This window comes from Micrasema longulum, unplaced genomic scaffold (assembly GCF_059751315.1).
Source record: "Micrasema longulum isolate JH-2025_06_02 unplaced genomic scaffold, ASM5975131v1 h1tg001969l, whole genome shotgun sequence".
In the NCBI taxonomy this organism is placed as follows: domain Eukaryota; kingdom Metazoa; phylum Arthropoda; class Insecta; order Trichoptera; family Brachycentridae; genus Micrasema; species Micrasema longulum.
The window spans coordinates 13,267-34,958 of NW_028279142.1; positions in this window are offsets into that span (position 1 = coordinate 13,267).

A 21,692-nucleotide genomic window follows, 5' to 3' on the forward strand; every position below is an offset into this window, starting at 1 on the left:
AAATAACACTACTATTAAGAGAGGAGAAGGGATGAGAAAGAAATAAAAAGGAGAAAGGAACAACTCAAATATTTAGATAGTGACATTTCAATCTTGACTCAAATGTAAATAAAGACGCGGCATCTCTAACATTAGTAAGTATATTATTCCACAATCGATCAGCTACTACTGTGAAAGAGGAGGCAAACAAATTAGAGCGATAAAGGGGTATTAAAAGGGTTCTCTCGTTACTAGAACGAAGTTGTTGTCCATGTTGTGATAGAGGTGCGATTTTTGTGCCGATGAAGTCCCTTATGCACCATTAGGTGCGAAAATAGAAGGATGATGATTATTTTTCTAAAAGGTTTATTAAATATTTTTACGGATATGCACATTAACGATTTTTTCACCAATGGAATTTTCAATTATTTAGTTTTATTTCTTATATTCGAGAACGTGCGTATTTTCCTGTTTACCGAAATATTCAGGTCTTAATTTGATAATAATTATGTACCTAAATACTCGTTAATATTAATAAATTTAATCTAATAAAATATTTTGCCCTGCATGTTGCAGGTAATCAGCATTTACCATTTTTCTAATACTCTTTTTTTGGGTTTAAAGCACCCTTTACATTTGTAGAGTTACTCCGAAAAAAGATCCGTACTTCAAAATTAAATATGCATATGCGTTAAACCAGGGGCATAACATATTTATTGTATGCTATTTTATTCAGTTTGTCGTATACAAATACATGACTACTGAATTTAGCGACAAAAGTCTTTACGTATTCTTTCCAGTTTAAGTAGTTATCTGGTTTAAACTATTAATGCCTAAAATAGAACAGTGTGAAGTTTTTTGTTGTATTATTTTAGAATTAATTAAAGTTAATGATTAAGTTAATGAATTTTATTTTTATCGAAATAAATTTAGGTTTATGGATCCAAACCAATTTGCTATTGATTGATATGTTTACTTTTATTTATAGAAACGTTATTTGAATTACCTGTGTAGTAAAAAAAATAATGCCGTATCATCTTCAAAAGCTCATTGTATTTTGGCAATTTTAAATAATTCAATTGTGTATTTTATAAATAGTAGAGGCCCTAAAATACTAAAAATTCAATCCATTGTAATTTAATACTACGTATGCCACAGTTCTCATCAGATGTCACTAATTTGTGATTTTGTATTTATTTACATACGATTCCTTCATTTAATCTCTTATAAATGTAAATGACTTAAAACTGAGTATCTAATATTGAAGACATTTTTTCTTAAATCTGTCTGATAATTTTTTTTACTGTAAACGAGCGAAAAACATCGTTTTTTTTATAAAATAAAAAAATAGTTGCACGCTTTTTTCGTCTTCAATTATTTAAAAGTACATAATGAACATTTTTTTTATTTTATTTTATTTTCGTTTAGAAACTTTTTTCCCAGAAGAAATAAATGGAAACAAGAAACCCAGAAACATAATAAAAAAAATAGATTGTAATTATGCAAATTATGTCGAACTTTCAAAACACGTATCCATTAATTAAAAAAATATGTACCAATTTAAAAAAAAAATACGCCGATTTTGCTTTGTTATCGCAGTACTATCGAATACTTCAATATTATGTTTTCGGTGTTATAAGTTTTAGTTCAGTTGTGTTACTGCCATCTAGTGACAATAAAAGTAACTATTATCCAAGTTTCAAACCTAAAGTGATAGATTCCTAAATATTGTTTTCTCTCTGGAAAATTTGAAGCCATATAGAAAAGAAGGCATTGTACGCATAGAAAAATTTACCATCCTTGGAAATATAAGTAGGAATTAAAATACTTTCATAGATGGCAGTAATGTGCAATATGAATTAAATTTGTATCGTTATTGACATGCGGTGGAGAGCATTTTGATGAATGGGTATTATGTCACTCTCTTGCAAATGCTTCTACGATACTTTGCGAAAATGACAACTGCGCGGGACTCTTCGGGATGATGCCTTACTAAAATCGACAAAATTGAATCCTAGTAGATCCGATTTCTACGCACCAAAATTAACCAATTTTGATTTTAAGCAAGAGTATCAGAATAAAAATTTCTGTGTTGCATTTTTCAAAATTATTTACCATTTGTATACTGTAAGTCTGAAGCCGGCATATAAAACTAGTTACTTTTATGGGTTTTGGATGGTTCTAGTTTCCATAAAAAACAACTTATCAAAAAAACAAAACAAAACCAAAGGAATACGCCAATGGTAAATACCTATAGTGTGTAAAAAAGTAATTAACCTAGTGTTATCCAGGGAGAAAATACGGGAATTCGTTCGAGTGAAGAAAGGTCAGACCGTGTTTTTTCTTAAAAACCAAGAAAATAAATATATATTTTGTTTAAACAGAGTTTTCATTTTTGTTTACACATAATGAATGTAATTAACTCTTTCCTTTAACGCACACAATGAATGTTACACACAATAAATGTAATTTACACTGTACTTTAGACGACTTTTATTTATTTATTCATTCATTCAAAATTACAAAATTAAATATTTATGAACTTATTAAGGCTTTTTAGGCTATGCCCGTGTCAAGCCACAATAAATAACAATAAAAATACATAGTAAAATTTAATTAGATCAAATTAAAATGACATAGAATCACAATCTAGAAAAAAAAGGTAAATGTAATAAATAATCAAATTCCAAAGAATACAATGCAAAAAAGATAATCAGAAATAATTTTTAAAATATAAATTATACAAATTAAGAATCACACATAATCAAATATACAAAATAGTGGTATCATTAAAATCAACAAAATAATAGTAAAATATAGTAGTGTTAAAAAAAAAAAATACAAAATAAGAGAATCATTTAAATCAACAGAAAAAGAATATATAAATATATAAAAGCATAATTCAAATGATAATTGAGTTATGTTTTCTAGAAATTCACTCAATTATAGCAAGAAATATAAGGAATAGGAGCAATAAATAAGACTCTTTGCAGACGATGCCTTAATATATATATCGGGAGAAAATTATAAAACAATTATGGACAGACTAAATCATGATCTTAATAGTGTATCACTGTGGCTAAAAATTAATAAATTAAAATTAAATGTTAACAAAACTAAATATATGAATATAGGAAACAAAAGAATAGAAATTACACCATCAATTGTAATAGAAAATGAAAAACTTAATGAAGTCACTGAAATTAAATATTTAGGTGTAATGTTGGATTCAAAACTTACATTTCACCAAAACGCTAAGATGGTAATAAATAAGATTGCAAAAAAAATATCAATTTTGGGAAAGATCAGAAGATTTATTGATAAGGACTCCTGCAAAACTATTTACAAAGCAATTATTGAACCACACGTTAACTACTGTAGTAGCATTTTATTTTTATCAAACAAAGAAAACATAGATAAACTAACTGTATTACAAAATAAAGCCTTTAGAATCATTTTGAAAAAAAACAGATATACGAGGGTAAAGTCGATGGTAAATGAAATGAAATTATTAACATATAAACAAAGAATATTTTACAATACAATGATATTTGTCCATAAAATTATAAACTCTAATAAAAAAACAGAATTTTGGAAAAAAATTGATCGGAACCAGCATGAACACGATCACAATACTAGAGAAAAGAACAAAATTAGACTTCCATTTAGGGAAAAGGCAAAGTCACAAAATTCAATTTTATTTAAAGCAATTAAAAAGTATTACGAAATGGAAAAAAATATTTATGAAGAAAAAAACATATCAAAATTTAAAATAATGGTCAAGACATATGTGATAAACAATTTATAAATTAAATATATTTTCAATGTTATTATTAGAACACACATAACAATATGTATGATATGTGTGCCCTACTTTAAGATTTAAATAAAAATAAAAAATAAAAAAAAATCATATGCCAAATAATAGTAAGTACTAAATTAAATTATACAAAAATACATAATAAGACTTTATAACAGTATGGTTAACTTTTGTACTATATCTATCTACCTACGTATTACAAAGCCGGTAACTATATGTCGATACCTGCTCTCAGTAAAATAGGAAAAAATATGGAAAACATACTATTATTATATTTATTTTTCATGTTGGCATATTTATACATACATATTTTTACCAAATCTTAATGGTCGCGTGTCCTTCGGGGTCGGTAGTGTATCATTGTGATCGCTCGGGAGAATTTATCTTCAATCATGACGCCATAATGAAGATATGTCACTTTAGTGCGAAGATAGAGGGTCGGTGGTGTATCTTCGTAATCATTCGGGGGAATTAATCTTCAAATATGCCGACATGGTGAAGGTATGATGTCCTTAAATTCCAGTTGCAATCGCAGCCTAGCTCTTTTACTTCCCAGATATAACAGATGGAAGTGTTGAGGAAAGGTGAATGTTTAGACATAGGCAGAATGGTGATTGGTGAGACAGTGTGTAAAGTGGCAACTTAAACCAGCCAATGACGAGTCATAAACCCTGCTGATGGCTAAACTTCCACATTCCCTTCTCAATAATGTTTTCCTTCTCTGTTACGATGAATTTTAATCTTAATAACTCCCTAGGGCAGTGATGGCGAACCTTTTTAAGATGTGTATCAAATTTTGTTATTTTTTTTTGTACTACCTCGTGGGACACTGGCGTCACTTGGAAAGGTGGAGGAAGTAAGGATAAACAACTTCATTTTGTTGGTTCTTACTTTAAAAACCCTCTAAAAAAATAAGTTTAATTGTAGTCATCCCACTTTTACTTTAGCGAATGAAGTGGGACGCTAGCCAATAAAACAGGGAAATATATTGTTTATAAATACGACATTAGGTATATATACTTTTTTTTAAAAATATTTTGATTGTCTGTTCTATGTTGTATGACATGAAAAATAAGTTTATAAAAGTCAACGCGTGGTTCATTCAAAAAGCTTGCGTGGGTCAGCGTCTGACCCGCGGGTCATAGGTTCGCCATCACTGCCCTAGAGTGATATCCAGCTTTGTCTACAAACATTGGACGTACCCAAAATATCGTTGATTCATCATCATTCCCTTTCCGCACCTAATGGTGCATAGGGCACTGCATTGGTACACCAGTCGCAACGTATCTTGATCATTTTTGTTACATGAAGGTAAGATGATCAGTCTTACGCTTCAGGTACCAGTCCAGGTACTATGAAATATTCTAGTGTAAAAACACATTTTTAAATAAATATTTCACGTTGACCATGTCGGGAATCGAACTCGAGAGCTCTTGCCTGGCAGGCAAACGCGCTGACCATTGCACCATGAGGCTGACAAGGGCCGATTCAATGACCGTTAATAAAATATTGTTATTATTTTTGTGGATAATTTATAAAGCGCCTTTTTTGTGAAAATCACCTCAAGGGCGCTGTACAGTAAAAATCCCAACACGTTTTGCAGCTACGTAGCGCATTAACGGTTGGGATTCAAGTTCCTCGTTTCCAATTATAATTTACTTCAATAACTGATAATAATAAGAGCTATATTACAGCATGTCTTGCAGATACAGAGCATATGTATGGTGTGAAGCTTTGTCTCCATTAACATAATTCAAAATTGGAAATTTGGTTTTTCTAATTATTTCCAAGTTTACAAATAAGAGCTGGATTACAACACATCCTGCAGCTACAGTGCGCATAGACATAGACGGTTGGAATTCTTAACCCTATTTATGAATTTTAAGTTTGAAATCATTTGAGAGCTTATGAGAATGATTAAAATATTTTAAAAATCATTAGCAGAGTAGTAAGTTATAAATGATAAAAAGTAAACAATGATCCAAATAAATAAAGCACTGTTTTAACATATTGTATTATTGTTCACGAGATAAAAATCATCAGTACTTGACAAAGATCCCAATAACACAGGTAAAATATTTTTAATAAGTTTACCGCATTTTCCAGCGTTTTTACGCCATTTTCAATCCGTTATTCTGAAGTTTATTGATGACAGAATCCATAGGCCTAATAGTCTATTCGCGGTAGATACTGCGGCCAACGCGTATCAGGCACGAAACTAGGTCCGGACCACCCCGTACACTATTATTGATTGTCATGTGTCTATGTCTGTCTGTATAGCGAACATCCCTACAAAGAAAAACCCTGATATTAATATAGAAGAACTGTCTAAGCGAGGAACCTAACCTACTAAACATAAAATAATAATAATAATCAATTAATTGATATATCGAAATCTGGCACCTTCCGTAAACTTAAAACACCAAACAAACAAATAAACAAACAAACCATCACGCCGTTTCCCCGTAAAGGTAGGCAGAGATAACGCCAAAACACTCTATCTTGGTATACAGACCTCGCTTCCTCTACATTCATATATCTTCTCATGCACGCACGCCGATTATTCCTACTTTTGACATGTCCATCTTCGAGTATTTGATGGACTTGATCGTGCCATGTCTTTCTCGGTCTTCCTCGTTTTCTGCATCCATCAACATTTGCACCGTAGATCCTTTTAGCCGTTCTTTCGCTGTCCATTCGCTCTACATGTCCAAACCAACGCAGCACCCCTTTCTTGATTCTGTCAATAATGCATGTCTCAGCCTTACACACTTCACGGATCTCGACATTTGTGCACCTATCATACATCGTTGTACCACACATTCGCCTGAGGGATCGCATTTCGACAGCATTCAACCTACTTTCATCATCATTTTTCCAATTCCATACTTCGCTCCCATACATTAGAGTTGGCACTAGAACTCCGTTGTGAACTGCTAGTTTAGCCTCCTGCGATAAACATTTGTTTGCCAAAGTAGGTTTTAGTGTACCGTTCACCCTGTTCCCGGCACTCACCCTCCTTTCAATGTCTTTCTCGGCCTTTCCGTCCCTAGTAAACATACTTCTCAGGTACATAAATTCTTCTACCTGATTCAGAATATCTCCGTTCACGCTGATCTCACATTTAGTTATATTTTCATCCCTTTCAAAAACCATCACTTTCGATTTACCAACATTCATAAGCAAATTGCTTATCTCGCATACATCGTAGACTTTTGTTACCAAAAATTGAAGGTCTTCTTTGCTGCTAGCAAGAAGTACGGCATCATCCGCATACAGAAGACAGTTAACAGTTATACCACTCATTTTTGCTCCCATTCTTAAATCTTTCAGTTCTTTCATACAGAAACACCAAATTTCTGATTATGTGAGGAAAAGGCCGTTTACATGTGAACAATACAATAGATATGACAATATTATCTTGTCCCAGCTCCATGAATACCCTCGACCGCGATGGACAGAACGTTGGGACAATACGAAAATTCGGCCGCTGTTTACACGTGAGCGCTGCGAAAATGAATGCACGACGGCGCGGCGTTTGTTACGAACGACTTCACGTAAAAAACTGTTTTTTTTTTTTCAAGATGTATTGGAATTGTTCAAAAATAAAATGCCCGAGAGCGATACGTTTACGCCGAGCAAATCTCTATTGTCACAAGGTCCTGTCCGTGCGGGTTCACGCGAGGATAGTGTTATGCTTTTTTAACTCTTTTCCAATTTTTGTTAGGCCTTAATGACAAAATTGAAAAGAATCTACTGTTAACGAAATGGCGGGCTGTAATGGAAAAAGAAGTTGGGAGTATTTAAATAAAGGATAGAAACATGAAATGTACACCTACTTTTGATAGGATGTGAATGTTCTTCAATTTCGGGCACTGGGTGATGGAATGCACCGAGATATACATATGTAACTATTTATGACACTTTAGAACGACGCACGACGATTCAAGAACTTTTATGCAATGTGATATTATGTCAAAAATGTTGTGTCCTTTGTTCCAAATTCAAATCATCTAATTTTGAATTTCTTCTATCTTGATGTCAGGTACGTACCATAAGGATGGGTCAAGAAAAGGATGGGAAAGAAAGGTAATCGGCCAGGAATAATATCGATAAATGCTTTTATTTACTAAACACCCACAAACACTACAGTACGAGGCAGACCGGACCTATCTACAGTCGATTTTCTTTTTCAGAATTTTTACCCGAAAGCAGCCGCTATCGAGTTGAAAACACTCGTCCAGGATTCTGGCGCTATTTCACGCACAGAACTGTATCCTGCATCCGCCCGGACACAGAAAACAAAGATAACTGTAGAGTACAGTTTTAGTTTTATATGTTGAGTGATCACTTTCGAAATGTGTAGTGTTCACCATTCTTTCATTTCGATTTCCAAGCTATTCATCTGTTGAATTTTCATAAATGCCCCTCTAGCAGCTGATTGGCGTCCTGACCCGCTTCCTGTTACCATGGTAACCGCCTCTCCGTGCGATCGATCCGCCATACTGCCTCAAACTTGAAATTACTAGATGATTATGTACTTATAAATGCCAGTACTCAACTAGACCTAAATATGTTTTATTTTATTTTGAGCATTAAATAATTGTGGATATTTAAACAAAGGCAGAACGGTGAAAGCTACTTAACTATAGATATTATCATCAAACCCATATACGGACCGTCAGGTGCATAAAGTACTGCATTAGTTAGGTGAATGCAGCGCAGCGTATGAAAGGTGATAGATATTTGGGACAATGAAATATTGCAGAGTAAAACCACCATATAAACTAGCATTTCATGTCGATATTTCCATAAATTTTTCCCAGGATCTTAAGCAAGGTAGGAACGGGTCTACCACTACACTTCTTCTTCTTTTAGTGCCTTGCCGGATCCCCCGACGTTGGCGATCACTACAATGAAAGCATATGTATCTGTCTTGCGCTACTTTTATATTTCGCAGCCAGGACGACTACTTATTGATGTACTCGCCGTAGTGATTCCTGGGAAAAGATGACCAGAGTGGTTTCCCGTTGCCTTCTCTGGTGGATTTTTCTGTCGGGGTTACCTTTCCTTAGCTACTTGATTTTGGTTTTGAGGCGCCAAAAATCTCGCCTTTCATCCTTTCGTTATCTGCTGTGATCACACCGCTATGGGTGTGATCCCATTGCGCGGGGTTTGCGACGTGGACGCTAACGAGTTGGACTAGTCAGTAGTGCTGCCGATGGAATGCAACTGGGCGTTTGCAGCATTTTATAGAATCGCATCCTCCAGCAAGATGTGACTCACTGCGACCCTACTGACAGTTCAAACCCCTACACTACGAGGCGAAATTCCTTTTACTCGGTTTCGTTTTCAGGATTTTCTCCTAAGACTATAGAGTCGAAAGCGTTCTATTTCGCATGCTGTACTGAATTTTTTATCCGCCAAGATTCATAAATATTATTAATGTGTAATAAGTGTCATAATCATTAATAGTGGCAACACATAAACCATCCAATTATAAGTTGAAGCTGTAGGTCAATTCCCGGCAATATTTACTTAAGTATAAAATTAAAATATTTATTTTACTTAAAGTATTTCATACTTTCTCTAGACACATGATACATATAACAAATTAATCAGATAAAATTAAAGTTAGGTACTATAGAACATTGCCCCTTGCATTATAAATTCCAAATTAATAAAGTTTTTTTTTGCTTTTTTATTTAGTTTTTAGGGGAAAATTTTAACAGTCCAATTATTGGAAAACAATACACCCCCAGACAAAATACAATTTGGTTGAAAAAACTTATAATTGAAATTGTTTTCACGACATTTTTCTGGTTGAAAATATAGGTTATTAAATTTTAAAAGAAAAGTATTACATGACGAATGAATCTCACAAGACTCATCAATTGCAGGGTTGCCAAAAAGTTTTTATTGGTGCAGTTTTCTTTTTGCGATTATTTTATTTTTTCAAAAATTTTTAAAACGTTTTTAAAAGAGTGAAGAAAAAATTCGGCTCAACTTGTTTATTCCTGTATTACCAATTTAAATATTTTAACCCATCGGGAATAACCTTGAAAATGCATCAAATATTTGTAGTATGATATGAAACAAACTTGGAAATCTCCATTGAAGGACTAACTGAGATATTTGTGAAAAACATTTGCTAAAGAATTGTGTGATTTCTAATTATTTTATTTATTTATGCTTTATTAAGTTAGTTCACAGCATCTTAAAAACTAATATAAACTTTTAATAACATTACAATTTTTTTATCAAAATTTCTCAATAACATATTTTTTCAAATTAATTTGAAATATTTCGATCTTTTCTGTCTCCTTTATTTCTTAAGGTAACTCATTGTACAGCTACAATACCTTGAACAATGAGTTTTGAGATTCTGTTTTTCTCCTCATTGGTAATCTTATCTTTTTTTTTATCCCTTGTTTCATATGTATGACATTGTTGGTTAAAATTTATTATTGTTTTCATTTTATTCAACCTCTTAATTATTTTATGTATATTAATTGCTACATTATATTTAATTTGATGCTTTTCTGTGAGCAAGCCAATTTCTTTGTGCATTTTTTCTACATTAGAATAGATATTTCTTTTGAGTATAATCCGCATTGCCTTATTTTGAAGAATTTGTACATTTTTTTTCTCCTTCATTACATAAGAAAAGAATAGAAGAACAGTAATTTATGTGTGGACATATGATTGTTTTATATATGAGAACACTACTCTTCGTGTTTTACATATTATGCTTCAACAACTCAATGGAGAATTGCGGTGAATTGAAAGTTTGCGGTGTCAAGTAGTATGCATAATTAAAGTCTACTTATGCAAGATTTAGAGATGGTTTTGAATTACGGTAGGTAGGTTTTTATGTATAGTTTATTTTGGCGTCAATAACTAATATTCCTTTTTTGGTGGAGATTTCCGAGTTTGCTTTTAATACCCTTATAACTCTAAATGAATAAAAAAAAATTGTTTGTTTATAATTTTTGGATTTATAAACTTGCATATACAAAATGCCTCGCAGTTTTTTTTATTTGTGTTTTGGGGTTATATTTCGTTGGTCGTTAATAATAGTATTGTATCATCAGAGTTTGAATCTCGAACCTCCTGATCCGGGACTTGCACTACCACGGGACCACATCCCGACTCTACATGAACAAATATTACGTGTCCACATTCGAGAATCAAACCCGGAACCTTATGCTTTAGCGACAACTGCAATAACCACAAACATGTGGCGCGGTGGCAAAAAAAATATTTTTACCGTCCCTGATTTTTCCCAGTAGGCATAAATAACAAAATTCAACCAATAGATTTTCATTGTTTTGTCATTTACGTTTTTTTATGCTTCGCGTGTTTGGTCGACCTGAAATTTTTTTTTGATTGATTTACAAAAGTTTCTTTTTGTACAAATCTAAATGTATATGGAAAAAAAACTTTGGATCAGCGATTTTAACAAAATTTGTTATTCCTGTAATCTTTATAGATAAGAATGTAATTTTCTAATTACTTACAAAAAGTACAAGATAGAAATAAATACATGAACTATAAAATATTACTTGGTACAATACCGGCACTAAAATATGTTTGTATGAAAACTATTTGGGTGAAATTTTATTTAAAATGATTGAACTATTTTACAGCTACTATCCTGAAATCCTGTGAGCTTACTTAATTTCTTTGGGAAAAAATAATTCATTTCAATAGGGATAAATAAAATCATGGGCATTTTCAAGTTTACTAATATTACTTTATTATTTATTTATTTTACAGAAACAAACAGCCGACAATGATATAATAACATAAAAAAGATACGGTTTAAAGACAGACCAGCGAAGTTTGTAAATAAGAATCATACATATTAAAAGGGTGTCTTTATATGTATTTGTATGAGAGTAAGTGTAGAGGTGTATTTGTGTGGGAGGAAGTGTTCAGGTGTGTGTAAGTGTGAGCATCACCAAATAGCAAGTGGGATCGTATCGCAGCCAGAAAGAATTAAATTAAATTAAAGAGCCTTCATCTATTTTTAAATAAATTAAGGGGCATGTTAAATATACCAATAGATAAAAAAGCATTATAGTTGGAGAAAGAACGATAGAGGAAAGAGTGTTGTGCATAGTTAGTGCAACAGACGGGCAGATGAAATAAATACATAAAAATATGGATTTATAATGCCTTAGGTTCTATAATGAAATATCATGTGATATTTAATATCTTTTATTCATTGTCTAGTTGATTGTTATTCAATGCTTATTAATAAAATTATTCTTCTTTTTCATTCCATTTTCTGAACCTAATGGTGCATAGGGCACTGCATTGTTTCTTCAAATTCGCAGCGTATTTTGATCATTTTAGTTACAAGATGATCAGTCTTACGCTTCAGGTGCTAGTCCAGGAGCTATGAAATATTTTATTCTAGTGTTAAAATACCGTTTTTAATAAATATATCACATCAACCACGTCGGGAACCGAACCCGAGACCTCTTGTATGGCAGGCAAACGCGCCGACTGCTACACCGTGAGGCCGACAATAAAAAACATTTTTTTATTCCAGAATATATGAAATTTTGCTAGAATTAGCTAGTATTGAATTTTGGTAAAATAAAATAATTTTTATAACTCAAAAATGAGCTGGATTTGAATTTGGTAAAATTATTTTCTTTGACTCACTGGGTACTTGATATTTTTCTGCAAATGTTGTCTACGTTAGTAATTTGAAATATTTAATTAAGTTGGGGTTGAGGAAGTAAATATTTTAAAGTTATTGCTCTTTGAATTCGGTAATTCTCGAGAGAAGTCTTGACATAAACTTTAAAAGAGCATTTGAGACTATTGATAGACCAAGAATATAAAAAAAATTAAAATTAATTGGAATAAGAGGAAATGCCTTAAATTGGTTTCAAAGCTACTTAAAAAACATTATCAAATAACGAAAGTTAAAAATATTATTTCAAATCCGATAGAAAATAATTTAGGAGTACCCCAAGGCTCAGTGTTAGGGCCCATATTGTTTATCGTATACATAAATGATATCGGTAAATCTCTAAAATATTGTAAAATCCAACTTTTTGCAGATGATGCACTAGTTTACATATCAGGAGATAATTATGATACTGAAATATGAAATATGTCGAAATGATTAGAAGCAAATAAATTGAAATTAAATATATCAAAAAACAAAATATATGAATTTTGGGAAAAAAATAATACCCCAGGGTTACAAAATCAGTATTGATAATTTTAAAATAAATTATTCGGACGAAATAAAGTATCTCGGGGTCTACTTGGATAGATATTTAAATTTTAAAAAAACAAACTCAATATGTAACAAAAAAAATATATGTATATAGGAAGATTACGAAATGTAATAGATTTAAAAAGTAGTATTCTTATATATAAAACAATAATATGTCCACACATAAATTACTTCTTGTGTGGGCATATTCTTCCATTATTTTTTTATGTAATGAAGTAGAAATTCGAAATATACAAATTCTTCAAAATAAGGCAATAAGGATTACACTCAAAAGTAAATGTAGAAATAATGCACAAAGAAATTGGCATGCTCACAGCAAAGCAACAAATTAAATATAATATGGCAATGTTTATACATAAAATAATTAAGGGGATGAATAAAATAAAAACAATAATAAAATTTAACCAACAATGTCATACATATGAAACAAGGGGTAAAAGAAGATAAGATTACCAATGAGGAAAAAAACAGAATCTCAAAACTCATTGTACAAGGGATTGAAGCTGTACAATGAGTTACCTGAAGAAATAAAGGAAATACCCCACTCTACCCCAACTTGATTTTCCTTTTTTTTAAAGTGAAATGGCCACCAAAATTTAAATATTTGGGTAAATTATAAGAACGTTAATATTTATTTATTTTTTTAATTAAAAAAAAGCAAAACTAAATATCAATGTTTTGTACTTTGAATTATAATTGAATTTTTACGGTGCAAGAATGTCGAAGCATGCTTTTCAATACATTTAATATGATGAAACTAAAAGTTATGTCGCTTGGAGGCTAAGTGAAGAAAAGTGAAGCAAACCTTCAAATGTTTTGAAGTCAAGCCAATCTTACCAATTTTCATTTGTTTATGTCACGACATTGCACGTACACACTACGCGACAAACTTTCTATTCAAAACATACCATAATATGAAAATATATGAAATTCACCATCAAATCTATTCTGCAAGGTATAAATTCTTCTCCTCCCTAAATAAATATCTCGGAGGTCGAAGTTGATGAAAAGATATCTTTATTTTATTTATTTATGCTTTATTAAGTTAGTTCATAACATCTTAAGAACTAATATAAACTTTTAATAATATTTTTTTTTTAATATTAAAATTTCTCAATAACATATTTTTTCAAATTAATTTTAAATATTTCAATTTTTTATATTTCCTTTATTTCTTCAGGTAACTCATTTTACAGCTTCAATCCCCTGTAAAATGAGTTTTGAGATTCTGTTTTTCCCGTCATTGGTAATCTTATATTTTTTTACCCCTTGTTTCATATGTATGACATTGTTGATTAAATTTTATAATTGTTTTTATTTTATTCATTTTATTTTATTGATGATAATATCGAAGGAATATAGATTAACATTCATCATTCTGCCCATATTTAGGATATGGGAAGAATGGTGAATGTTACACAGTGTGTAAAGTGGCCACTTAAACCAGCCAATGACAGATCATAAGCCCTGTAGATGCTTAGACTTATATTTATTCCTTCTCTATGGTTCTAAAAATATAATACATTTGTTTTTTTTTTTATATTTGATTAAATATTAATATTATGTTTTTGTTCATTTCAGGTGAGTGCAAAACTGATACAACTGGACTGTTAGTTCAAAAGGTAAAACTGTTTTAATATTATCATACAAAGAACCCCCTAAGCGTAAAATATCGTCACATTTTTCGTGTGGCCATTTTATATTTTCAATTATTTTGTTCCAGAATTAGTAAGTATGTTAGAAACTTTATTAATATATTTTATTATAATTGCAACATTGATTTTATGTATTTCAAAACTACTCGATGTTTTTATTACAGCCGATTTTATAATAATGATAAGTATATATGTATTTGTATCACACTGTAAGTATCTATTTGTATCACACTGTAATAAAATAAATATCTATTTGTATCACACTGTAAAATAATAAGTATCTATTTGAAGTACTTAGTGATTTTTCAAGTTAAATAATTTATGTAAATTTTTTTTTGTAATATTTTTAAAATTATATTTATAGTCATCTCCATCATCATTCCCTTTCCGCACCTAATGGTAAATAGGGCATTTCATTGTTACACCAATCGTAGTGTATCTTGATCATTTAACAAAAAAAGTTGTTTTTTTTACATGAAGGTAAGATGATCGGTCTTACGCTTCAGGTACCAGTCCAGGTACTATGAAATAGTCTAGTGTAAAAACACCTTTTCAAATTTATATTTCATGTCAACCCTGTTGGGAATCGAACGTGATACCTCTTGAATGGTAGGCAAACGCGCTGACCACAAATTACACAAACACAAAAATTAATTTAATATGTGGATCAGTTTCAGACCACGACTTTTCAAGGCCCAAAGAAAAGCTTGCGCCGTCATGGGAGGCTATCAATGATAATCTTTTGGTTTTATTCGATGGAACTAAAGGACGCGGGATTGACGTGGGAGCAGGCGAGGGTGCGGACTGGCGATAAGGTCTCCTGGATGCGTCTGGTGGTGTCCACATGCTCCACTTAGGAGGGGAAGTGAAAAGAGAAAAAATAAGTAAAACGTCTAGACACAACACCTCGAAGGGTGCTTTAACAGAATAATGGTGGATAGGGCACCGCATATGCAACACATATCTCACCTTTGATTTGACAATCACAATGAGGAAATTCAGATGCATAAAAAATATGTATTTGTCAGCAATTATCAATTTTTTGATTCATAAAAATTGTATTATGTATCAAAGTAAGCAAAAAAAAAAGTAATTTTATAATTAAAAGCACCAACAAAAAACTTTAATTTTTGTGTATCACATCAGCTATGATTTTTTTAAGTTTTGTAAAATTCTCACCGAAACTTCGAAATTCTACCGCCCGCGCTCGCGACGTCACGAGTCCAAGTCGGTGAGTTTTTCTGACATTTAAAAGTAGAACCCCGTGATGTTGTAAAAACTAATTATTTGTACCAGCTAAACGTTAAAACGCGCAAAACGTCGAAAAACATAGCTGTGTCAAAAACCCCGAAAAAAAATGGCAATCGGGTTGTGGTCCCGTGGCTAGTGTCTCGGATTCGCGGATCAAAGGTCTGTGGTTCGAATCTCACTTTACTCCAACTTTATTTCCATTTTCTAATAGTGAGTTATTTACAACTCGTTGAAAATGGGCCTCAAAATGAAATATTTCGGTAAATCATAAGAACGCAAATATGTCTTAAGAAAAAAAATAGAAATTTATAACTACATAACAACACAATAATTAATTAAAATTATAAACCTGCATATATAGTTTGATTCTACTTTTTTTTTAAAAATCCATTAGACGGGTTCCGTCGTGACTGGTGACAGTTGACAGACTAGTCTGGTAAAAGTAAGTCAGATTAAAATTATAAATATTCGTGAAAATGGAATTAAAATATTTATGTAAGTATTTTTATTATTATAATTAAAATGCAGTTCCACCAAGAAATGTCAGTAGAAAAACTCAATCTTCCAACAGTATAATTTATTAACATATTACAACAGAGATGAAGAACATTTAAGAGAAGTTAATATGGAAGTCTAGGCATCTACAGGGCTTATGACCTGTCAATGGCTGGTTTAAGTGGCCACTTTACACACTGTGTAACATTCACCATTCAGCCCATATTTGAACATCTATATTCCTTCAATTCTTTCATATGTTGATGTTTGGAAAGTTAAAGGGCGGAAACCATTATTTATGCGGGTGAGATTCATCTAATTGAATTATTTCACCTACATACTTGGCAACGCCTGAAAATGTTTATTTTTCAATTTCTATACTTCTTCATGGACCAGGTGGATTTATCGATAATATTTTGAGTTTTTCCAAATTTTTGTAGCCAAGAACTGGATTCAACTCCCTAGGGAGCTGTTTATATTAACATATTACAATAGAAATGAATCAAATATGGGCTGGATTGTGAATGTTACACAGTTTGTAAAGTGGCCACTTAAACCAGCCATTGACGGGTCATAAGCCCTGGAGATGCTTAGACTTCTATATTACCTTCTCCAAAATGCTCTTCATCTCTGTTGTAATATGTTAAGTACATAGCGGTAAACTAACGATAATCATCATTATTGCATATTATTTGTTTCCTAGTTGAACCATGTAGCGTCCTCAAACTGCAATTTAAAAAAAAAAGTGTTCGTATATTTCATATATTACCCTCTGTACCCGGACAAACTCATAAAAAATATTGCTGGTATAATTTATTGGTTATTGGAAACACGTGTCCACAGGAACCTGTGACATTTCGAGGCAGTTCATTTTTTGTAAAATCATATTTATTTATTACATTTTCGAGAAACTACCCCGTACGACTAAATGCTCTAATTTTTACCGCGTTTAAGAACATATTTTTCTTATCCAATTTCCCGCAGCTCTGAACTTCCTCATTGTATTTTCATCAAAGTAAAACGTTAAATAACATAAACCTGTGCTTGCTCTACAATATTATTATTTTCAACCGCATTATAAGTTTGCTTTACGTCCTGTTCATCGGTATAATCTGTCGCCCACGCGTGGGGCTTCCTCCGCCCCGCTGCCTTCCTCCGCCCACAGGGTCATTACCTTCCGGTCACACCTCACCTATGCCACTAATCCAAACAGCTATAACCCTCCCTTCAGAACTAGTACCCACATACCTAGCCTAGCCCAGCCTAGCCTAACTCTAGAAATCTGTGAAAGCAATCCCTCCAAATAAAAAATAATTTTTAAGGGCATGGTTTGTCGCGAGGGGGTGAATTTTTTTTTTTTTTTTTTAAACGCATGTTTTGATAAGATGATTTGCATATAAAATGACTTTTTTTCTGCAATTTAAATATGCATAAATCATTTTCATATATAAAATACAATACCTTTGATAAAAAACCGTTTGCCCGTACCATCTGAAAGCAGTTCGTAAAACTGCATCAAACTGAGCGAGCGGCCGTCATTTACTCCGCGTTCCATATTTAATTAAAATTAAAAATATTTCTCATTCATATTTTAAATAGGGTTCTGTGATAAAAAGTGGCCAGTTCAAAGCGATTATAAACTTAAACAAATCCCAATTCAAGCAAAAAATGTTCGCTTGAACGTGATGTTTATATGACTGTTGATGAGTACCAAAACAGTTTGCTTAACTTTCGTCTGTATTTATGTACCGAGCGATTACAAAGCCGGCTCTTCTAACATCTCGATTAGTTCACTCAGGAAGATAGTAAAACAGATGGAAAAAATATTATAACTTTTTTTTTAAAGTGGTAATATGTTTACTGCTAGTTGATCTTAGGCCAGAATATAGCCACATTATCTGTGCATCTAGTTGTGCGATTTTAAAACTGACAGTTGTGTCAGAATTTAATTCTACTTCAAAATTGAATTATTTCTCTCTTATATTTTAAATAAATTCTAACGAAAAGAAGTGCCAATCTCAGAACGATAAAAAAAATCAATTAATTATAAATAAAGAAAAACCTGCTCGGCGGAATAAAATTTTTGACACTTTAAACAAGTAGATATGTGTACCGTGAGGTACTTGACCCGTCGGTACATACCGATGTACTTACCTCAAAACTTGAAGGTGGAGAGTCGGTAGTGTATCTTCGTAATCGCTCGGGAGAATTTGTCTTTAACTATACTGTCATAGTGAAGGTATGACGCCTTTAGCTTCCCATTGTTATCGCGGCTCTGGATGAGTTTTCTGTGCTTTCATCTTCACTTAGCAAATTCAAGTTTCTTTTCCTCAAATAAGATTGATCATCTTGCCTTCATGTATATTGCGAATGATTGCTGACGCTATGATTGGAGTACCAATGCAGGGTCCTTTGCACCATGGGGTGCAGATGTGGCGACTTTAATATTTTAATATTCGAATCATTAAAATGTGTGATTCTGTACCATGTCTTATGACGTATTTAAATGCATAAAATAAAAATATTACCTTTGACAATAATTTAGTCCCATCGATTTGTTGAATGTTTGATTGATTATGACGTATGTACGTTTATGGCGTCATGAAATAGATTCTTACTTAATCCTAGGTCAGTAAATGTATTAAATCGATAAATCAAGCAAAGCTTGAAAAAGATTGGCGAAAACGACATTTAATTATTAATTTATACTTTTACAATATTATTTTGCAACAATAATATAACAAATTACAACAGGGATGGAGAATACCTTAAATAATGGAATACGGAAGTCTAGGCATTTACAGGGCCTGTGACCTGTCTTTGACTGGTTTAAGTGGCCACTTTACACACTGTGTAACATTCACCATTTTACCTATGTTTGAACATCCACATTTCTTCAATTCTTCCATTTGTTGATTTTAGTGAAGTTAAACAGCTGAAACCTTTATTGTTGTGAAGAGATTTATTTGACTGAATTATTTCACACACAAGGCAACGCTTGAAAACAATTTTCCAATTTTTAAACTTCTTCTTGAACCAGTTGGTTTCATTACAATATTTGAGTTTGTCCAAATGTTGGTAGACAGAATACTGGATTTCGAGGGGGCGAAATCCAATTTGCACAAACTCAAATATTGTAACAATAATATAAGGTTAATAACAGGCGTATATAAAAACATGATCGTTCTACTTTACAAAAAATACTTCATCTATAAAACGCAGCTAATTTAATTATTTTATCGAGAACTTTATCATGACAACTGTAATAATAATAATGATTTTTCGAGTTAGTTCATAACATCTTGTATAATCTTTAATAAGATTACAATTCATATAAAAATTTCAAGGTTTTCCGTTTTTATTATTTCTTCAAGTAACTTATTGTACAGTTTTAATCCCTTGCTAGAGACTCTTTTTGAGATTTAAAAAAAAAAGTATCTGGTTTCATATATATGGCATTGTAGGTTAAATTTTATTATATTTTTTTCTCGACGTAATCCCTTAATTATTTTATGGATGAAAATCGCTACATTATATTTTATTTGTTGCTTTGCGGTAAGAAAATCAATTGCTATATTCATTATTTGTACATTTGAATATTATGTACATTTATTTTGAGTACTTTCCACGTCCAGTTATTGTGTAGATTTTATATTTAGGTATATTATTGTTTTATAGATGAGAATGCTAGTGTTTATATATTTCTTAATCTTTAAATAAATTATTTTTTGTTACGTATTCAGAATATGTAGGCAAAAAAGACTTTTAGAAAAAATAATATAAAAATCTTATAATTTACATCCATCGTTAAGACTAGCATTTTAATTATGTTTTTTTAATGAATATTTTCTTTTTTTTTTAAACATGATACACAATCGTGTATTTTACAATGTCAAGTGATAACCATCAATATTTTTACAAAGCAAATGTTTCTTTTTTGACTTATTCCCCGACCTTCAAACTCTGTAAAACTTTCAAAAATTCTTATCTTAATGGCATTTATTATCAAGTGTGTACGTGAAGATTACTGTGGTGTAATGGCATTTCAAATTTCAACTAAGGGTTGCCCTTCTTAGCAATATTTGTCATCCCATTAGTAGGAGCCTATGGAACGAAACGCGATATTATTTAGGGGAATTCGATCAATCTTATTTCCTGCTGACAACCGCTAAATAGTCTCTGTAAATACAAAAAATAGCAATGTCTGCGGAGAGCACGTTCTAAATTATTTTCTGGGTTGACTGATTTGATATTAAGTCTTCCGACTTTTCCCGGCCTAATTTAATTAGAACGAGGACAAACTTAATGACAGATTTGAAGCGCCTATATCAAAATTTTGAAATAACTTATTCCTGTTAATAGCGTTGCTCTTTTCTTTCTGGACCATCGAACTTTTTTTAACCTAACCAGGGGTTGTCAAGAGTTATAACATTAATATAATTATATTTGATTTATATACTTAAATGAAACATTTAAAAATAGCCTAATTTTTATTTTAATGTTAATTAAATTGAAATTTATTTCAACAGAAAGGGAAAACATTTTTGAGAAGGGAATATGGAAGTCTAGGCATTAACAGGGCTTATGACCTGTCATTGGCTGGTTTAAGTGCCCACTTTACACACTGTGAAACATTAACCATTCAGCCCATGTTTGAACATCCACATTTCCTTAACTTTTCCATATGTTGACTTTTGTGAAGTAAAAAAGCTGAAACCTTTGTCACGTGGGTGAGATTCATCCGGCTGAACCAAATCACCTACTAGGCAACGCCTGAAAACAATTTTTCCAATTTTTATACTTCTTCTTTTACCAGGTAGTTGATTCAACAATGTTTGAGTGTGTCCAAATGCTTGCAGACTGGCTGGATTTCTTCACTAGGGAGTTATTAATTTTTAAATTTATTTTAACAGAGAGGGAAAACAGTCATCCTAGACTCCCATATTTCCTTCTCAAAAACGTTTTCTCTCTCTGTTGAAATAAATTTAAATATGAATAACTCCATTGGAAGAAATCCAGCCAGTCTGCAAGCATTTGGACATACTCAAACATTGTTAATTAAATTCTTTTATTCCCCTTTTTTTTATTGGTTTTCTTTGGATAAAAATAAAAATTAGTAGGCAGGCTTTTCTCGGTAGAAGGTCCAAGGATTTTTTATTTGCCAGATCAGGAGACAAAAGAGTCTGAATCCTTTTCAAAATATACATTTGGTTAGAGTCGGGTCAGGTTC